Source organism: Pseudonaja textilis, chromosome 1 (assembly GCF_049901715.1).
Source record: "Pseudonaja textilis isolate UNSWEBS1 chromosome 1, rPseTex1.2, whole genome shotgun sequence".
Taxonomy (NCBI): domain Eukaryota; kingdom Metazoa; phylum Chordata; class Lepidosauria; order Squamata; family Elapidae; genus Pseudonaja; species Pseudonaja textilis.
In genome coordinates, this window is record NC_141990.1 from 235570965 (window position 1) to 235587876 (window position 16912).

The 16912-nt window shown below is 37.2% G+C and overlaps 1 protein-coding gene and 1 pseudogene across 1 annotated transcript in view; one reads left to right on the plus strand and one right to left on the minus strand.

The window, feature by feature from the left end:
• The window catches only part of CD81 (CD81 molecule), a 65226-nt gene that overhangs the window by 4379 nt on the left and 43935 nt on the right, over nt 1–16912 (plus strand). The gene's annotated exons all lie outside the window — the stretch shown is intronic.
• On the minus strand, nt 10898–11364 carry LOC113440274 (rhombotin-2 pseudogene; annotated as a pseudogene).

Sequence of the window (16912 nt, forward strand, 5' to 3'; positions counted from 1 at the left end):
AGAAATAAATTATATTTCCAGCTGCAAATGGCTTTGCCAATAACATTTCAATCAAGCCTGTTCCTTGGTGCTTTTATACCAGTTAGGATTTACATCTAGATAAATATTTACCTCTATTCTTCCTATAATAGAACTCTCATAGCAAGCAGCAGTCCCCAGGAACTATACTGGGTGTGCAGTTCACTAAATACCACAGTTGGAAGAATTGCAAAATCTAAGAATTTTTATCCTTACCAGAACTGAAAAGTGACTATACTGGGGACAAATGAAATATTGAGGGCATAGACGTTAACCTTTGTTGCAAATCATGTTAATTATGATTCAGAACTTAATCATGATTCTTGTTTGATCATGTCCCCAGACACTCTATGGCAGGGGTGTCCAAACTTTTGGAAGGAGGGCCAGATTTCATGAGGTGAAAGTGTGTGGGGGCCAACCATTCAGCCTGACATTCTTTGAACCATTAACATTAAATGGGAAAAATGCCAGCCAGCGGGGACGAGTGACAGGCTGAGCCGGAAGGGAGAAGAACAGGGGTAGGATTCAACCAGTTCTGTCTACTTCTGTAGAACCGGTTGCTCTGAAAAGCAGCAAACAGAGAGCATACATAGAACTAGTTCTATATCTGCTGCTGTTTTGGCCCACCCGCCTGCCCGGCCTCTTAGCTGACCTTTATTTCCTACGTTTTCAGCTGCAGCTGTTTTGCGCGACACAGCTGCAGTTGAAAAGGCAGGAAAAAAGGGGCTTTTTCAACAGCTGTGTACCCACGCGCAGTGCTGCTCAGCTGTTTAGGCAGCTAGATGACGATATACACACGTGCACAAAATGTAAATCACCGAACCGGTAGTTACACCGGTCGCATCCCACCACTGGAGAAGAGGCCACAGGCTGCTCGAAATTTGAAAACGGGCCGCAATTGGCCCCCGAGCCAGACTTTGGACATGCCTGCTCTATGGCTTCCAAGCAAACAAAAGTGTAAGTAAGCAAGTCAGAAGAGTCCCTTAAAAGTGTCCTCAAACCTAATCATCATAAGGCAAATTTGATCTCTCATACTCCTTTCTCAGGATTCATTGACTTATCTGTTGTATTGGCACTGAAAGCAGAAAGATTTATGAAGCTGAACAACAATTAGCTTTGTGAAGTCAGTGGAAAACCTTGTTTGGAGGCTATGGAAAAAGAAAAACAGTATGAATGTTGATTGTACAATCATACAAAAAGTCCTCCCATTTTTCATTTTAATCTTGTATTAAGCTCTAGTATAAATAAACAAACCAGCAGATTCTTCTTGAGAGGTATTTAAAATAGCTCTGTACATCCATAAGTCTTTCACTCTTTTCAGTTGATCTTTCCAGTTCTTTTCAAACTGAGCAATCTGCAATTAATTAAGACAGTAAATATTTGGAGGAAAAGGAGATGAAGGATGCAACATTGTTTAATTGCAAATGATTCTTGTAGTTGTAGAAACCAAGAGTTAAAACTTGGGCACTTTGGGGGCAAAGTAAGTCAGCTGTCTCATGGCAGCTTCTGGTGATCTGAGAACAAAGATAAGATGTTTCGGAGCATTTGAACATCCCACCTGTATTCTTGCAACTAATCTATTATTTTTAGGTGAGTTGAAAACTTTTCCTATCAACAAAGTTGAAATAAACATCAACTACAAGTATGGCAAACACCTGAGTATGAAATTAAGAGGAACTGCTTTTATTTATTTTGCTTATCACACTTATCTGGCCACCTATCTCATTCTTTTACTTAGCTTTGAGGAAAAGGAAAATGTTTTGATGTGGTCGTATAATGCTGTTCCTGCTTTCCCTCTTTCTGGATTGTGTTTACAGTATTTTGCTGTGAAGTCCAAACTGGGTAAACTATTTAGTGAAAAGAGTTTGTAAAACTATGGCTTTTAAATCAACTTGTTTAGCAGCTTATGGTTTTACACAAGGACTCCTGAATGAAAGAGACAATTGATGAGGATAAGGGAGAAAAGCCCATGGAACATTCCTAATTCCCCAACCATGGTTGAAGCAACATCTGAATTGAGGTTTCATCTCCTACTGTTCTGCCACTTCTGAGTTTTTGTTCTTGTTTTTGAGAACTCTGGAACTGTCTCTTAAATCTCATGAACATTAAAGATACTATGGAAGGAAAAGTATTGGATATCCCATTGGAGATTTTATGTTGTTCATAAAATACTTCATAATATAGTATTTATAATATAATAAAGAAGTAAAGGCAGGCTCTATTCTTTTAAAAAATCTCTATACTGCTAACATTGCCTCTATTAGGCTGATTCCCATAGCAGTTGAATTGATGCAACGGCATTTGTCTTTTGATCTCAAATGTTACCGAGGGTTACCTCACACCTGTGCTCCTAAAGGACAGTATACTTGTATTTTAGACAATGTTTGAAGAGATGTGGGCAGAATTCCTGCAGTTCCAGTTCCCTCCACTTTTTTTCCTAATAACTATGGGTTATATGTGACTTATCAGGCTACAGGAACCGTCCCCTGTTATGTACTTTTTTTTAACTAGTAAAGCATTTCTAAAGTATATCTGGCAAACATCAGTCAAGGTATTTATTGAAGAATCAGAGATGTGACCTTTCTTGATGGTTTGCTCTAAGTATTCAGCTGCTGTTTAGTAAATATTTACTCAGCTGTGACTTCCTATTTAGTGTAAATCTGTTTCCCTATTACCGTTGTTGCCTTGGAGCAAATGCCTAATGTTAATAACTTAAAGCTGTTATAGCCATTTTGCCCTCTGGGCTAAGTACCCCAATTGATCTTAATCTTGTTGGATTGCTTTATATTTTGTTAGTCTCTTTGAATCTTGGAATATTAACTTGGATGTTGTTCCTAATGTAGCTGCATTATCTTTGTCTATTTCTTCCTACTTTCAGGATAAAAATCCACTCGCAACAGCTTATAAATAATAGAAACAATTAAAAATGAAAAGTACAATAGATAGAATTTTAAAAGAAATGTTGAAGGGCTAGTGATCCAGCAGATTGATTTCCCATTCATGGAAAGGAAGGTACAATATTTGTTTGCTGAATTCTTGTTAGCAGATAATAGAAGAAGGAAGAATGACTGACATTTTTTCCCTTTCCAATAACAGGAGGTTTTTTTAAACACTATTACAAATACTCAATTATATGTGAACATCAAGTTGTGCATATTGTAACAGTCCAAGATTTTCAGTTATTATTCATACTTATTTTGGAAATGGTTTACTTAATAAGCATAGTTTTTAACCAATATATTGAGGAATAGATGCTGTACAAGATAAGGAACTAAGGATTGTTGTTGTTTTTTTCATTTTAGATGTATAATTATCTAAGCCCAAGTTTCATAGATATCATGATTTTAACGCAGAGATCTCCAAACTTGGCAACTTTAAGACTTATGGACTTCAATTCACAGTTTTCCTCAGCCAGAAAAGCTGGCTGGAGAATTCTGGAAGTCCACAAGTCTTAAAGTTGCCAAGTTTGGGGACCCCTGTTTTAAGGGGATATGAAGGCAAATCATGTTGTTGTGTCTGAGCAAATTTTACTTTTGTTCACAAAGAATTCTGCTGAACAACAAAGAGCAATTCCACATCATCTGACTTCTTGGGAGGAGCCGTTTTGGTTTTTAAAGCTTTTTAAAAAGTATCATGTCAGGATACAGACCATACAGATGTATAGAGGTGGGGATTCTATCCAGACAGCAGGTACTGTGACAGAAAAGCCCACCTCTAGGTTCCCATTATATGACATTATTTTGACTAGCACTGCCTAGCACTGATGATGTTACCTAGTTTGGGTAATGAAATGTCTGTAAAAAAACAAGCAAGCTCAGAGAACACCAAGGACCACTCATTATGTAGACTTGGACCTGGACCATGTCAGTTCTCTCCAATTCTATACTCTACTACTACTTTTACCACTTTGGGTGTTGATGGAAATCATATGGTTACTTTAAAATAGACAATTCTTCAGATAGCCAGGTTCTATGTCATGAAGAGCTTTAAAGGTGGCAACCAGCATCTTTAAGAGCCATGGTGGCTCAGTAGTTAGAATGCAGTATTGCAGACTACCTCTGCCCACTGCCAGGAGTTTGATCTTGACTCAGTCTCCCATCCTTCCAAGGTCAGTAAAATGAGGACCCAGATTGTTGGGGGCAATATGCTGACTCTGTAAACTTAGAGGGAGCTTTAAAACACTCTGAAGTAGTATATAAGGCTAAGTGCTATTGCTATTTAAATTTGCCCAGAAGCCAATTGACACATTTTCTGAAGCAATAGTGTAACTTGACCTTCCCACTGCAACTTCTGAGTGGTCTTTAAGGGCCTCAATACACATTACAGACATGAGGTAACTAGGGCATGATTATCTGAAGGACTTCCCAATCCACAAACAGGCATAACTTGTGCACCTGATGGATCTCTGCAAAGGCTATCTTGGCCACTTTTATCATCTGCTTTTTAAGCAGGAGCAATGAGTCTAGGAAAATTCCTAGATTGTGTCCCAGTCTTGAATTGAATGTCCTACTCCATCCTGGACAAAGAAAAGGGGGAAATTTCGGGCCTTGGGTGACCCAAATATCCTCTTTTGTCTTGATCTTGACTCTCACTTGCCATCCAGACCTTTACAGCCCTTGGGTATTGGACAAACTGCATCATTTGATTGATCTGAGGTCCAGAAGTTTAGGTGGTGACACCTGCTCCAAAACCAATGGATGACCTTACCTAGTAAATGCTAAACAAAAGAGGCAATTGTGTCAATCTCTAGGGCACCCCACCTCTCTAAATAAGAGCTTCAGGCTCAGTTTCTCCCCCTAATAACATAGACTCAGTCTTCTCAGCAGGACTTGCCTAATCAGAGTTCAGTTCCAAAGGAATCCAAACAACTTTATCTGTTAGATAACTAAAATATTTCTCATGCATCCTGCTTAAAAAGCAGATGATAAAAGTGGCCAAGATAGCCTTTGCAGAGATCCATCTGGGGCAACTTGAAACTGGGGCAGCTGTCCAGATCAAGAGCATGCATTTAACACTGCAAACTGGGTCAACAGTAACAATGCATTTCCATTGTATCTTCCACTCCTAAACTTCGCACACATATTTTCTGTTTCTTGTGGTGGCTGTAAACATGATATAGACCTAAAATAAGAGATTTGAGGTATGTATGTTGGCTTTTTTATTTCATTGAGATTATGTACATTCTCATTAGCTGTTGGCTATTTCCTGAGCAAGAACTGTGATTAGAATCCTCATTCATGGTCTTCGTAGGTGTCAATTTTAAAACAGAAGACCTTCTGTTACTATGTTGTTTTAATTGCTTATCTACAGTATAGTTAGATGGATTATATGTTACTAAATTTTGCAAGTTCTAATCTACTTTATTTAGCTATGGCACTTACAGCTTTGTTTTTCACACAAGGATTTTGGAACATTTGGATGTTATCTTTTGTAGGACAAATGTCTTAGCCATTGGGTAAAAAGCTGCTCTGGAAGTTAAAACCACCAGTATGGGATTGAGGGAGCATTGGAGAGTGGCTCAAGTGCTGTGAGGATGGTTTCTTGATCGCAGCCTCTTAACTGCTGCTGTCTCGGGAGGAGGTGGGGTTAGAGAAATATATTTATAAATATACTATAATTATAGAACCACTGGCTTTGTTTGGCAATTGCAATTCTGATTAAACAAACCCTCACAGCCAAATACATCTCAAAATTACAATTTGAAATCTAGTTTAATTATATTTGGTTATGCTGACAGTGTACAGGCAATACATGTTATGACAGTGTTTGAGGGATACGTATTAATGTTTCTTAATTTCAAAACATAACATTCTTTTCTGACAATTGTAGTTTTTTTTTCCTTTTAAGAATAATTCATGGATTTGCTTATCTTAGATGCTTTATCCAGGAATAATACAGGTGTTCTCTTCAACAATTTGAGTTAACACAGCTTGTAACACAGCTTGTTTTCAAGGTTCATTTCAAGTTCAGTTTATAGTAATTCATAACAACCCAACTGAGAGATTGTACTCCATAATATATTTTGTCACTGAATATTTCATATATTGTTGTAAAACATAAAATGATTTTAGTGACTGTAGCTCAGCAGTGAATCATATGTTGACTTACAGAATATCTATGAGAGCTCTGTCCAAGACCTTTTGCCTATCAAAGTCACAATATAGGGCTAGATCAGGGCTGCCAAATTCACAGCCTGTGGGCCAGGTGCGTCATGTGCTGGCCACGCCCAGTTTAGCGAAGGAGGAAAAGTCATGATATGTCATGTGATGCTGCCATGATGACGTGAGTTTGACACCCCTGGGCTAGATTAATAAAATAGCCTGATCTTAAGACAGTTTAATAAAATATAATATTTGCTGACTCAAGTAGGGATAATCTGAACATGTCTCAGAGTTGTTTTGTGGGGGATGGGTGGCTATATAAATGATTAATAAGTAAATGTGTTTTTTTTTGACAGCAATACAGTATCTACCAATGTCTACTTCCAGAACATTCTTTTCAATTTTCATATCTAATTTATAGACCTAAGATTTATTGCGTCTTGTCATCAAAGTGATAGCATGTCTGATCTTGTTTAGCTCTTTGAGATTAGCCAGGATTAACTAGGTGTGGCCACTATAATATAACAGTCTTCAAGTTGATCTTGATCCTTGGTGACTTCATAAACAGAAATTAGTTTTGCTTAATAAGACAAAAGTGATTCTCTGCACAAACCTCAGTACAAATGCTCCAAAATAGGAACGTGCCAGATTAAGCAGTTGTGTTTTCAAGTCACCTGCAGTTTGATTACAAATAAGTAACCATATCATAACTTTAAATGAATAACATTAGTTTTTATTTAATGTATACAAAAATGCTTTAATTAATAAGCAAAAGTAACAACATGTCTTTCTGGATTTCTGGTGAATGAATTGCTTTCTTCCGCGGGACAAGCTTGCCTCTGTGTATTTGATACAGTTTTTCCTGTATAAATCTGTCACAGATGTCCCAGGGAAATGTTGGAAACAGCCAGGTCAATTTGCAGTTTTGGCCATGAGCCTAACGGCTTTAATGTGGAAGGTCAAATTATTTCAATAGAATGATTTCCACGTAATGTGTGTTTATCACTATTGCTTCTCCTGGTTTGCTTTGCTGCTTTAATGATGATTTCTGGTTTGCATTAAGGGATTTTTTTTTTTTTAGTCTAGGGAGTCACCCATTTGAATGGCTTACAATTCACATCTATTTTTGGATTGTATTGCATGCTGTTCTTTGCCAGTATTGGAGGTGGCCAACTGGTCTGTTCATAGATAAATATTCCATTCTCCTCAGAGGCATCAGTAACGGGAACTGTTACTTCCCTCCCACCCTCTATGCACTTTTTTTACTTTGTAAATAAACTGTTATTTACTGTTAGTTACTGATCCACGTGTTCATAATGTACTCAGCATAGTTTCTTACATTCATATTATGATAACTTATTTCTTTGAAAACCCCATAAGGTTTAATGAGATTTATGTTCATGATGCTACTATTGTCTGCATATTGTTATTATGATTAATCTACAATTAAACTCACGGTCATTGAATAATTGATGAAGATTATGATGCAACAACATTCAAAAATGATAGTGACAAATTGGAGCAAATTCATTGATAACAAAGAACCTGAGAACCAAGCTCTACAAGGAATAAGAAAAATACATGAATATGTTAACTTATAGAAGAGGTGAATGAAGGGTGATATGAAGATTTGTCATACAGAAGAAAAAGTGAACTTAGAGGGCAGTAACAAAGTCTGTGGTTTGACAGTACCAGAAGAAGTATCTGGCTAAAAAGAACTTCCTTAGCCGAGCCTGTGGAACAGGTTGCTAAATGAAATGGTTAGTTTTGCTTTGGTGGAGTTCTTCATACAGCTGAATGATCATCTACCAGAAATGCTGTAAGGATTCAAAGTGCCATTCTTTTAGTTTCTTCATTTGCTATAAGTTGTAAAGTCCCATATTATCTACTATCTCCTCCATTTAATGCTCATATAGCAATAGCACTTAGATTTATATACCACTTTATAGTGCTTTACAGCCCTCTCTAAGCAGTTTACAGATTGCTTCCAACAATTTGGGTCCTCATTTTACCCACCTCTGAAGGATGGAAGGATGGAAGGTTTAGTCAACTGAAGGATGGAAGGTTTAGTCAACCTCGAGCCTGGTGAGATTTGATCTGCCAAATTTCAGGCAGCTGGCTGCAGCAGAAGTAGCTTGCAGTACTATACTCTAACCACTGCACCACCGAGGGTCTTGGAAATATATTGGAAAACTATTATTTTCTACTCCCCCAAAGGTTGTAAAATAATGAGCTACTGTACATGTCTTCTCTTGCTAAAGTGAAATGCAGAGGAGGAATCTAGAGGTAACCAAACAGAGCTTCACAATGCTGTATTTTTTAGCAGCACTGATACTTCTTCTGGTAGATTAGATCAGCCTTTGTGAGACCCTTGTTCTATGTCTAGAGCAGGGGTCTCCAACCTTGGCAACTTTAAGATTTGTGGACTTCAACTCCCAGAGTTCCTCATCCAGCAACCCCTGGTCTAAAATGTGGAACGAACAAGTCTTATTTTGTGTTTGAAAAATCTTGCCCTTATTTACGTTTCTGAAGGCCATATTATACTTGTGTACTGAAACACTTCCCTGTGGGAAAACCGTTAATTAGAATATGAATTTTGTTAACATCTTATCCCGTAGTATAGTAGTTATAAACTGCTACGCTTAACATTTCCTTCTATAACCCAGTGTCCTCCAGAATTGCTGATCTAAAACACAGAATTCTCAACCTAGCATGTTGAAGAACATCTGGAGGGCAAATAATATAATTATTATGGATCAGTTAACTTGTGTGATCCAGTATTATTTTCTAGTAGACAAATATAAAACAATTGAATGTAATAGCTTACATTCTAGTAATAATATAATATTTTATATTATTTTTAATTATAATTTAATTTTAATTATTGGATTTGTGTGCTGTTATTATTATTATGTCCAATGTAAGCCAGTCCAGTGTAAATTGAAATTATAGGTGTGACATGCACCAGGTACAACAGTATCTACTGTGGCCAGATTTTGCTTGTTACTGCAATAACTAATATTTTTATGTTATTGTAAAGAAGGGTTTTGTTTTTGTTTTATTGCTATGGTATCACAGACCTATAGAATCATTCTACAAATATACTTTGTTTAAATCTTTCTGGTGAGTAATGTGGCTATGGTGCTGCTTAGAAAAATAAAAAAAATATTTATTTTAGATTATTTATCTCTTGTTCCATTCCTATGATACTGTGCAGTTTAGGACAATTAAAACAAATCAGTCACTAAAAAACAGATACTTGCTATTAGCGTAAAATTAAAAAAAAACTTCTCTGTGATAAATATAAGAAGGTACTCTAGGTCCAGATCAAGCTGTTAAGCCTTTTAAAACCAATGACAAAAATGCTATCAATTATTTTTCTACTCCAGACTTTTCTTTTAATTTTTCGGTGCCTTCTAGTCAGTACAGTATTGCAGTTTTCTTACAAAGATTTTGGAAACTATTAAGCATTTGATCATATTCCAAACTAGCTTTCTATAGTAAACCATTGATTTAAAAGGCCTTAGTTTAACAGACATTAGATTTAAGAAACAAAACTTGCTGATTCAGAGTTTTATCCAAAATTGAGGAACTTTATGGCTTTGGTCTGAATGGTTTATGCTGCTTCTATTCAATGTACAACGTACATCAGCAAAATAGACTTTATCTTGTATGAATAATTTTGGTTCAAACCCCCCCTCCCCTTTGTTTTTTAATGAATGCTCTTTTTTAAATAAGAAACAGATAAATCTTGGCTTCTGTTTTTTGGGGAGGGGATGTTTGTATTGTTTTATTGTTTTTTTTATTGTTTTAACTATTTATAGTTTTCAAATTGAAGGCCACCCAGATTAACTTGGCTGAGATGAGTTACTAGAAATTGAATAAAAAATAAAACTATTTAAAATATTTTTAATTTAGGGCCCTCTGAAAATAGGAGGCAATCGCTTTCTCAGTCGTCTTCTCTTCAAAGGGAGATAGAGCAAAAGTCATTTAGGGATGGCTTCTTAAGAAGTGTGTGTGTGAGTGGGGAGACAACCACTTCCTGAAAGCATAAAGAAACTGCCCCTTTCTCAAGGATACATTAATCACACCCAGAACCACCCATATATCCTTTCTGCCCTGTGTTGGCCAATTAGGATGGACATGGATCCAAAATTGAAGTTGCAGAACTTACAATTTAAAGAATCTTATTCATTTCTTCAGGATTAAAGTCAGTACTGATAATTTACTTAGGATATAGTGCAATTCAAGGTGCTGGTTATTATCGTACAACACTATATGGCATAGGATCCTGGCATTTTGGGGACTACTTTACTCTCATTGTTTCTATCCATCCCATTAAGTCTGGGGTCTTCAAACTTGACAGCTTTAAGACTTGTGGACTTCAACTCCCACAATTCCTCCTCCAATCATGTTAGCTCAGGAATTCTGGGAGTTGAATTCAACAAGTCTTAAACTTGTCAAGTTTGAAGACCCTTGCATTAGGTCATGTAGGAGGAGCATGCTCTAGGTCTCATCTGTTTGGAGTGTTAGCTAGTGAGAAGCAGGAAGCATGCCTTTTATCGCTATATTTTTTTCTAAAATTACACATCTTTGTAAGATGGTCTTGTTAGTCATTTAAATTGCATTGGTAAGATATATATTTTTAATTTCACTTATTTTATTAGATGCAGTGTATTCTGTTTCATTTCCCCCTTCCTTAAAGAAATCACATAGATGTGAGCAATAACCTCGCCATAGCCAAAAGTATATGTCACTCATGAAATGTATTTGAGACCATGTGGCACAAGTGAGTTATATGATCCCATTGATCTTAGTCCACTTGTAGATGTCTTGCTCATAAACTATATCTGAGTTTATGAGAAGGCATCTGTCACCAACGCAAAAATATTTCTGGCAAGCAGCACACTTGGAAGCATTCCAGATGGTACATTTTGTCCTTTACTCTCATGGTCATCTCATAGGCTCGGATTCTCTTCTCACAGAAGAGGTAGCTTCTTTGACAGAGCTTTCTGCCCAGTTTATCATATAGTCTCCTTCCCACTTCTCCAAGTTGACACCCACATAAGTAACAGCTTAGACAGTCTTCATGCCAGTACTGGTCAGTGGCTTTAAGGAAGTATCAATCCCCAATGTTTTGCTGACAACCTCCACATGTTAACAAGGAAGGGGGGATTTGGAGCACCTCATCCACTGGCTCCTTGGAGGGCTCAAGGCTCTTCCTTTTGGTGGCCGATGATGACATTGCCAGGGGTCGCTCTTTTGTAACAGTAACATTGTGATTTTCGGCTTGTCCGTGACGAGGTCTATCCCCCTACAAAGGCTGCCAGCTCCCGAATGCCTTTTCAGGGCGGCAAACAGAGCAACACCTCCACCCTCAATGACATCCACAGGGTGGCCCGCCTGTAATGCTGAGGGATGGAGGGGGAGGCTGGCGGCATGCAGGCAAGAGCGAGACAGACCACGACTTCCTAGCCACACATGCTCTGGAGGTGGTCAGCCATATAAATTGATATAATCAAACCAGATACACTTTTAACCTTGTACATAAATCCTGATATTTCTTTCTGAATAACTGAATCAATTTAGTTCTCAATTATGTGGATTGCTAAAGAAAAAGTAGGGTGTGGTAGACATACTATTACAAGTGGTTTCCTGAGTTCAAATGAGTCATGGTGCTGTTTAAAGACAGTTGTGCAAAGATAGTTGTGGATAGAGTTTGTCTGTTTCTCCTTTCCACTCCACACTCCTCCAACTACAATTTCTAAATACAAAGGCAAGAAGCTATCAAATAAGGATCCCAAATAAGAGACTCTTTAACAGGACTGACAGAAGTAAACATTTTTGTGATACTGAATGATTTGGATCTATTGCAGAGACAAGGACATCACCATTTAAAACCAAGAGTTAGTTTCCAGTTTTGTTTTCAGTAACCTAAACTTCCTTTTTATAGGTTGGAGATGGGAAGTAACTTTTGTCACAATTTAATATATTCTAGCTGGGCTACTTTGTGAAATATTTCCAGGGTCAAATTTCTTCTCAGCTCCTGTCCAATTACTCCATAAGAATGTGAGGCAGGGGGTAGGTAGAAGCAAAGTTGAGAATTTCAGTATTTCTTCCTCGAAACAGTATCTCTGTGGCTGGAGGAAAAGGAAGAAAGGAGGCTGTCTGTGTCTATGATCTTGTGTACACAGGAATTTGTATGCATTAAGGAATGTTTTCCTTCCAAGGTCAAAAGCCTTTTTTATGGTCCCCCTGAGGCTATGCCATCTGAACACTGCAAATTTGGTTTCCTTCCTTCAATTTCCTGTCTGACTTCTCTGCAGAATTTCGTCACAGAATTGGCCAAACCTTTAGTCATTTCTTGTTTCTGTTTCCCAAGGCCATTTTCAAAGGATTATTATCTCTGATAAACGCCTAGTGAGTTTTCAAAAAGGAAATCCCATAGCCTCCCTAGAGTAGGGATACAGAGATGATAAATTATGGTCTATAAATATATAAGTATTGATTTGTAATAAAATTGGCCAGGATGTCTAGCTTCCATTGGTTTAGCCACAGTAGCAGTAAAATGGCACTTCCCCAGATTAATTCAGTATTGCTTCTTACTCCATTTTGGTGATATACAGTGTTTGTAAGTCACCAAGGGAACATCAGTTATAGAGTTGCTGTGTTACAGGAATGCAACAACATATAAATCAGTTGAAACACAGAAAGCTTGAGGTTAGCAGAAGGAATATTTGTGTGAAATTACTGTGTAGTTTAAATTATTATACACTTTATACCTGACTTCATTTGGCAAATGAGTTCTAGTTAAAAAAGATCCCAAACATTTGTTGTTTCCCTTTCTCTCTGAGGATCTGATTGTAGTGCAAATAAGATGTTTGAGTACACAGAGTATTTTCCTATTTTGAAAGTAACTTTTGTAATCACTGGTGAAATAAAGCATCTTTTGAAATATTTGAAGAGAGATCACATTATCTTTTAAAACTGCCTTTTAAAAACTGTTCTTGTAAAATCTTTTCTTTGTGTGTGTGTGGGGGGCTTAAACTCTTGAAATTGTTTGAAATAATAAAGTTTCACCTCTGAAGCGTTAGTTGTGCCAGCCAGTGATTACAGCTTAAAGTATATTTTACTAAAAAAAAAATTACAGGGATTTCTTGATAGGAAATGACCCAGGAAAGGGTTCCCCACAAAGAAGAAATCAAAGGGGGAAATAATCTGCATGGTGATACTGTCAGTCAGAAGTAAGAGATGTAGAAAGTACTAGATAACCCATAATTCATTGGGTCATCCTTTCAGAGAGATTTTCTTACCTAAACAGATAAACAGAATAACTACAGGCAAGCAAAAATGCAGTGGGAGTGAGGGTAATTGCCAACTTCCTCCTGGTTTCCTTATTAACTTTGCTTGTGGGAGGTTGGCAGGGAGCATTGGAAATTGTGACCATATGACTGTGGCTGGTACAACTGGTGTGAAGATCCTTAAAATATGAATTACATGGGAGTAATGGGATTTTATACCAGTTCTTTAAATTAATGAATTTGAGGTATCTTTGTTTTTTAAAAATGTTCTGTGGTACAACTTTTGGGCTAGTTGAAGGTTACAAACAGGCTTTTAGTACTGCATAGATTTTGCAGTGCGCAAACTCAACTAGCTTCCAGATGAAATAGAGATCCCCAAGCAAATCTAGGGGTGGGTTAAATTCAGCTTGTCTTCTGCTAAATCAGTGGTTTGTAACTGCAGTTTATCGCAAGTGTGTGGTGAATTGACAAGTACAACAGCAACTATGATTTCTCAAAATTCATATTTGTCCACCAGCCCCTTAAAAATGGAGTTCCTCTTACGGGGAAAATTATGCCAAACTCTTAATATGGGGTTGGCGAAATGTGCATTAATAAGCATAAGTAGAATTATTAGCATACATTGGTTGCTATAATGTGCTCATATAAAAATAAACGAAGATTTATAACAGATGATAAAAATCCACGGGAATGAATTTGGTGGCCCTATTGCAAGCATCTGGAACAAAGTAAAGAGATTAAAAGGAAGCAATACTATTGTCTGTGCTCACTTCCAGCCAAGCACATTACTATTTCTTGCCCTATTCAAAGATTTGCAAAGATGGCAGATTAATTATCCTAACATCCTGACAAATTCTACCAAGCACGTCTTCTCTAGGAAATTCCTGACTTGCCTGGCTGACAGATTCCTCCTGAAGAATCCTAGATGAGGATTCAAGGGGATCAGCTGTTTTTGATTTTATCCTAAACAAAGAAAAGATTAGGAGAAAGATTGGAAACTATTCTAATGGGGAGGAAATGCAATAGAACACAGTAGAAGGAAACAAATGTAACTCCCCCCCCCCCCAAAAAAAAAAAAAAACCTAACCAAAAGCAAAAAGGAGGATGCATATTAGAAATGGAGAAGCAGGCAGTAAAGATCGCATACCCAGCTGACCTGGAACTGTCACAGAATTCAACTTATTATTGTAATAGCCTTCAGGTTTTAAGAAATAGACAATAATGTTGAATTCCATAGCAGGAGAAACTAGTAGAAATATAAAAGATGGAGAGAGATTAGAAATTATTCAAATAAGGAGGAAATAAAAAAGAACACATAGAGGAGCTAAAGGTAACTGCCAGAAAAAAAATAAACAAAATTGGGGCACATTGGAAATGGAGAGGCAGTCCAATAGTAGGGAGAGGTCTTTCTGAGACTTTTACTTGAGTTACTTTCTTGGCCTGAGCTTAGCCCCTTTTAATCTGACATTTGTTTTGATCATGGTTCTTTCTTCTGTCCTTCAAGGTCGTTCCCTCCGCCCTCTACAAGAGTGTAGATGTTCCAGGAGCAATTGAAAAGAATAGATTGAAGGAATATAATTACATCTAGAGCTTGATAGAGGCATAATCAGGAATACCTACTTATATTGAAGTACCAGCATATTAAACCTCCAGTGATAGAATGAATGTGTCCTAAAGGGATCTGATAAAATTCGGCTGCATCTTATATGTATTGAGAAATTCTGGAGAACGAAGATGCTTAAAGGGCAGCAAATGTTCTTATCTTTAAAGTATGAGAAAGGAAATTTGGGGAAAAGAAAAAATACTCAATTGATGACTGAGTGTTGGAAATAAATTATATTTTACTGTAAATAGTAGAGAGCCAGTTTAATGCAATGGTCAAGGCACCAGGTTAGAAATCATGAGACTGTGAATTCTAGTCCTGTCTTAGGCACAAAGCCAATTTTGGTACCTTGGGCCAGTCAGTGTCATCACTATGGCAAATGCCAAATCAATTCTGAAAATGATGCTTACAAAACTGCAGGGATTCAAGCAACCACCACGAATCAATAACAACTTGTAGGCACCTACCCCCACCCCCCAGTATGTAGAATATTATTGGGCATTTACATTTGTGCTTGTATCTAAATCCTAGGAATAGTATGTGCGCCTATTTTTGAAGGAAAAGTTTGATTAACAAATCTAACAAATATATAGAGACAGACAGACAGAGTGGACAATTGTTTCCTGTTGAAGCTTTTTTTTTTGGTGCTTTATCAGTCCAGACAAAATTAAAGGATTTCCTTTTTGTGATTCAGTATTAATCTAAGTGAATTTCAAAAGGATAAAAAGGACTTTATATATAGTTAGGAAAACAATTTACCAGTTTGATTCCAAATCAAAGGACAGCTGGAGGAAATACATGTTATCTTTATGACCTCATATATACTTCCTTCTCTCAGCATGACTTAACAGTGATATGGTACACTTAATAAACGTTATATTTAAAAAGTAAAAGATCGAGAGGGCCCTTTATAATCCTAGGCAGGAGTGGAATTTCAGTCTTAATTATAACAAGCAGATTGATATGAATTATATTCCCAGCAGCTATTTGAATTTACTTTTTATATATTCTATTACAATAACATGAGGACCTTTTTTAGATTAAGAAGATAGAAATGAAAAAAAGGAATTGATCCAGTCTCCCTAACACCTCACTTAGAGGCCTAATGGAGTGCTGGCCTCATCTGGGAATCTGATGTAAGAGTCTAATTAGCTTTTCCAATAGAAATTTGGCATGCTATAGCACTTAAAGATTAAAAACACATCTTGGAGCCTAGATACAATGCAATTTGCTGGAGACTGGATCCTTTTGACATTTATATCCAACAAAACATTCTTTTTTTTTTTTCAAAACCAAGCTTTGATTAAGCGCATAAAAATTCACTTCTAAAACCATCTTTACGATCATTGAAAACAGATATACAGGGGTGGGATTCTACTGGTTCAGACCGGTTTTGGTGAACCAGATGTTAAATTTATGTCTGGTTCACCGAACCCGTAGTTGAAATGACCAACTGGCCCCACCCCATCCCTCCTTCCCCAGGAATCTCCATGTGGCCCGTTTTGGATCAGGTAAGTGCAGGGTCCGCACGGAGGCTCTGGGAGGATGAAAAACAGGACTTCCAGAAATCCTGAAATGGACTTATTTCCAGCTTCCAGAGGGCCTCTGGACCCTGGGGGAGGTTGTTTTCACCCTCCCAGAGGCCCAAGGGAAGCCTCCGGACCCTGGGGAAGGTGAAAAACAGCTCTCCTGGAAGCCCAGAAACCCGGAAACGTGCTCTTCCCAAAAGGAAAAAAACCTTAATTATTTGAAAAAAATGAAACAATGTAATCTGTTTACAAGAAACACATATAAGAAAAAAAAGTTGTGAAGTGTTTCATTTATAGGACTTTGGGTAAAGAATTTATATTAGCAAGTTTGAAAAATATTGTGAATAGTTTGTATCCACA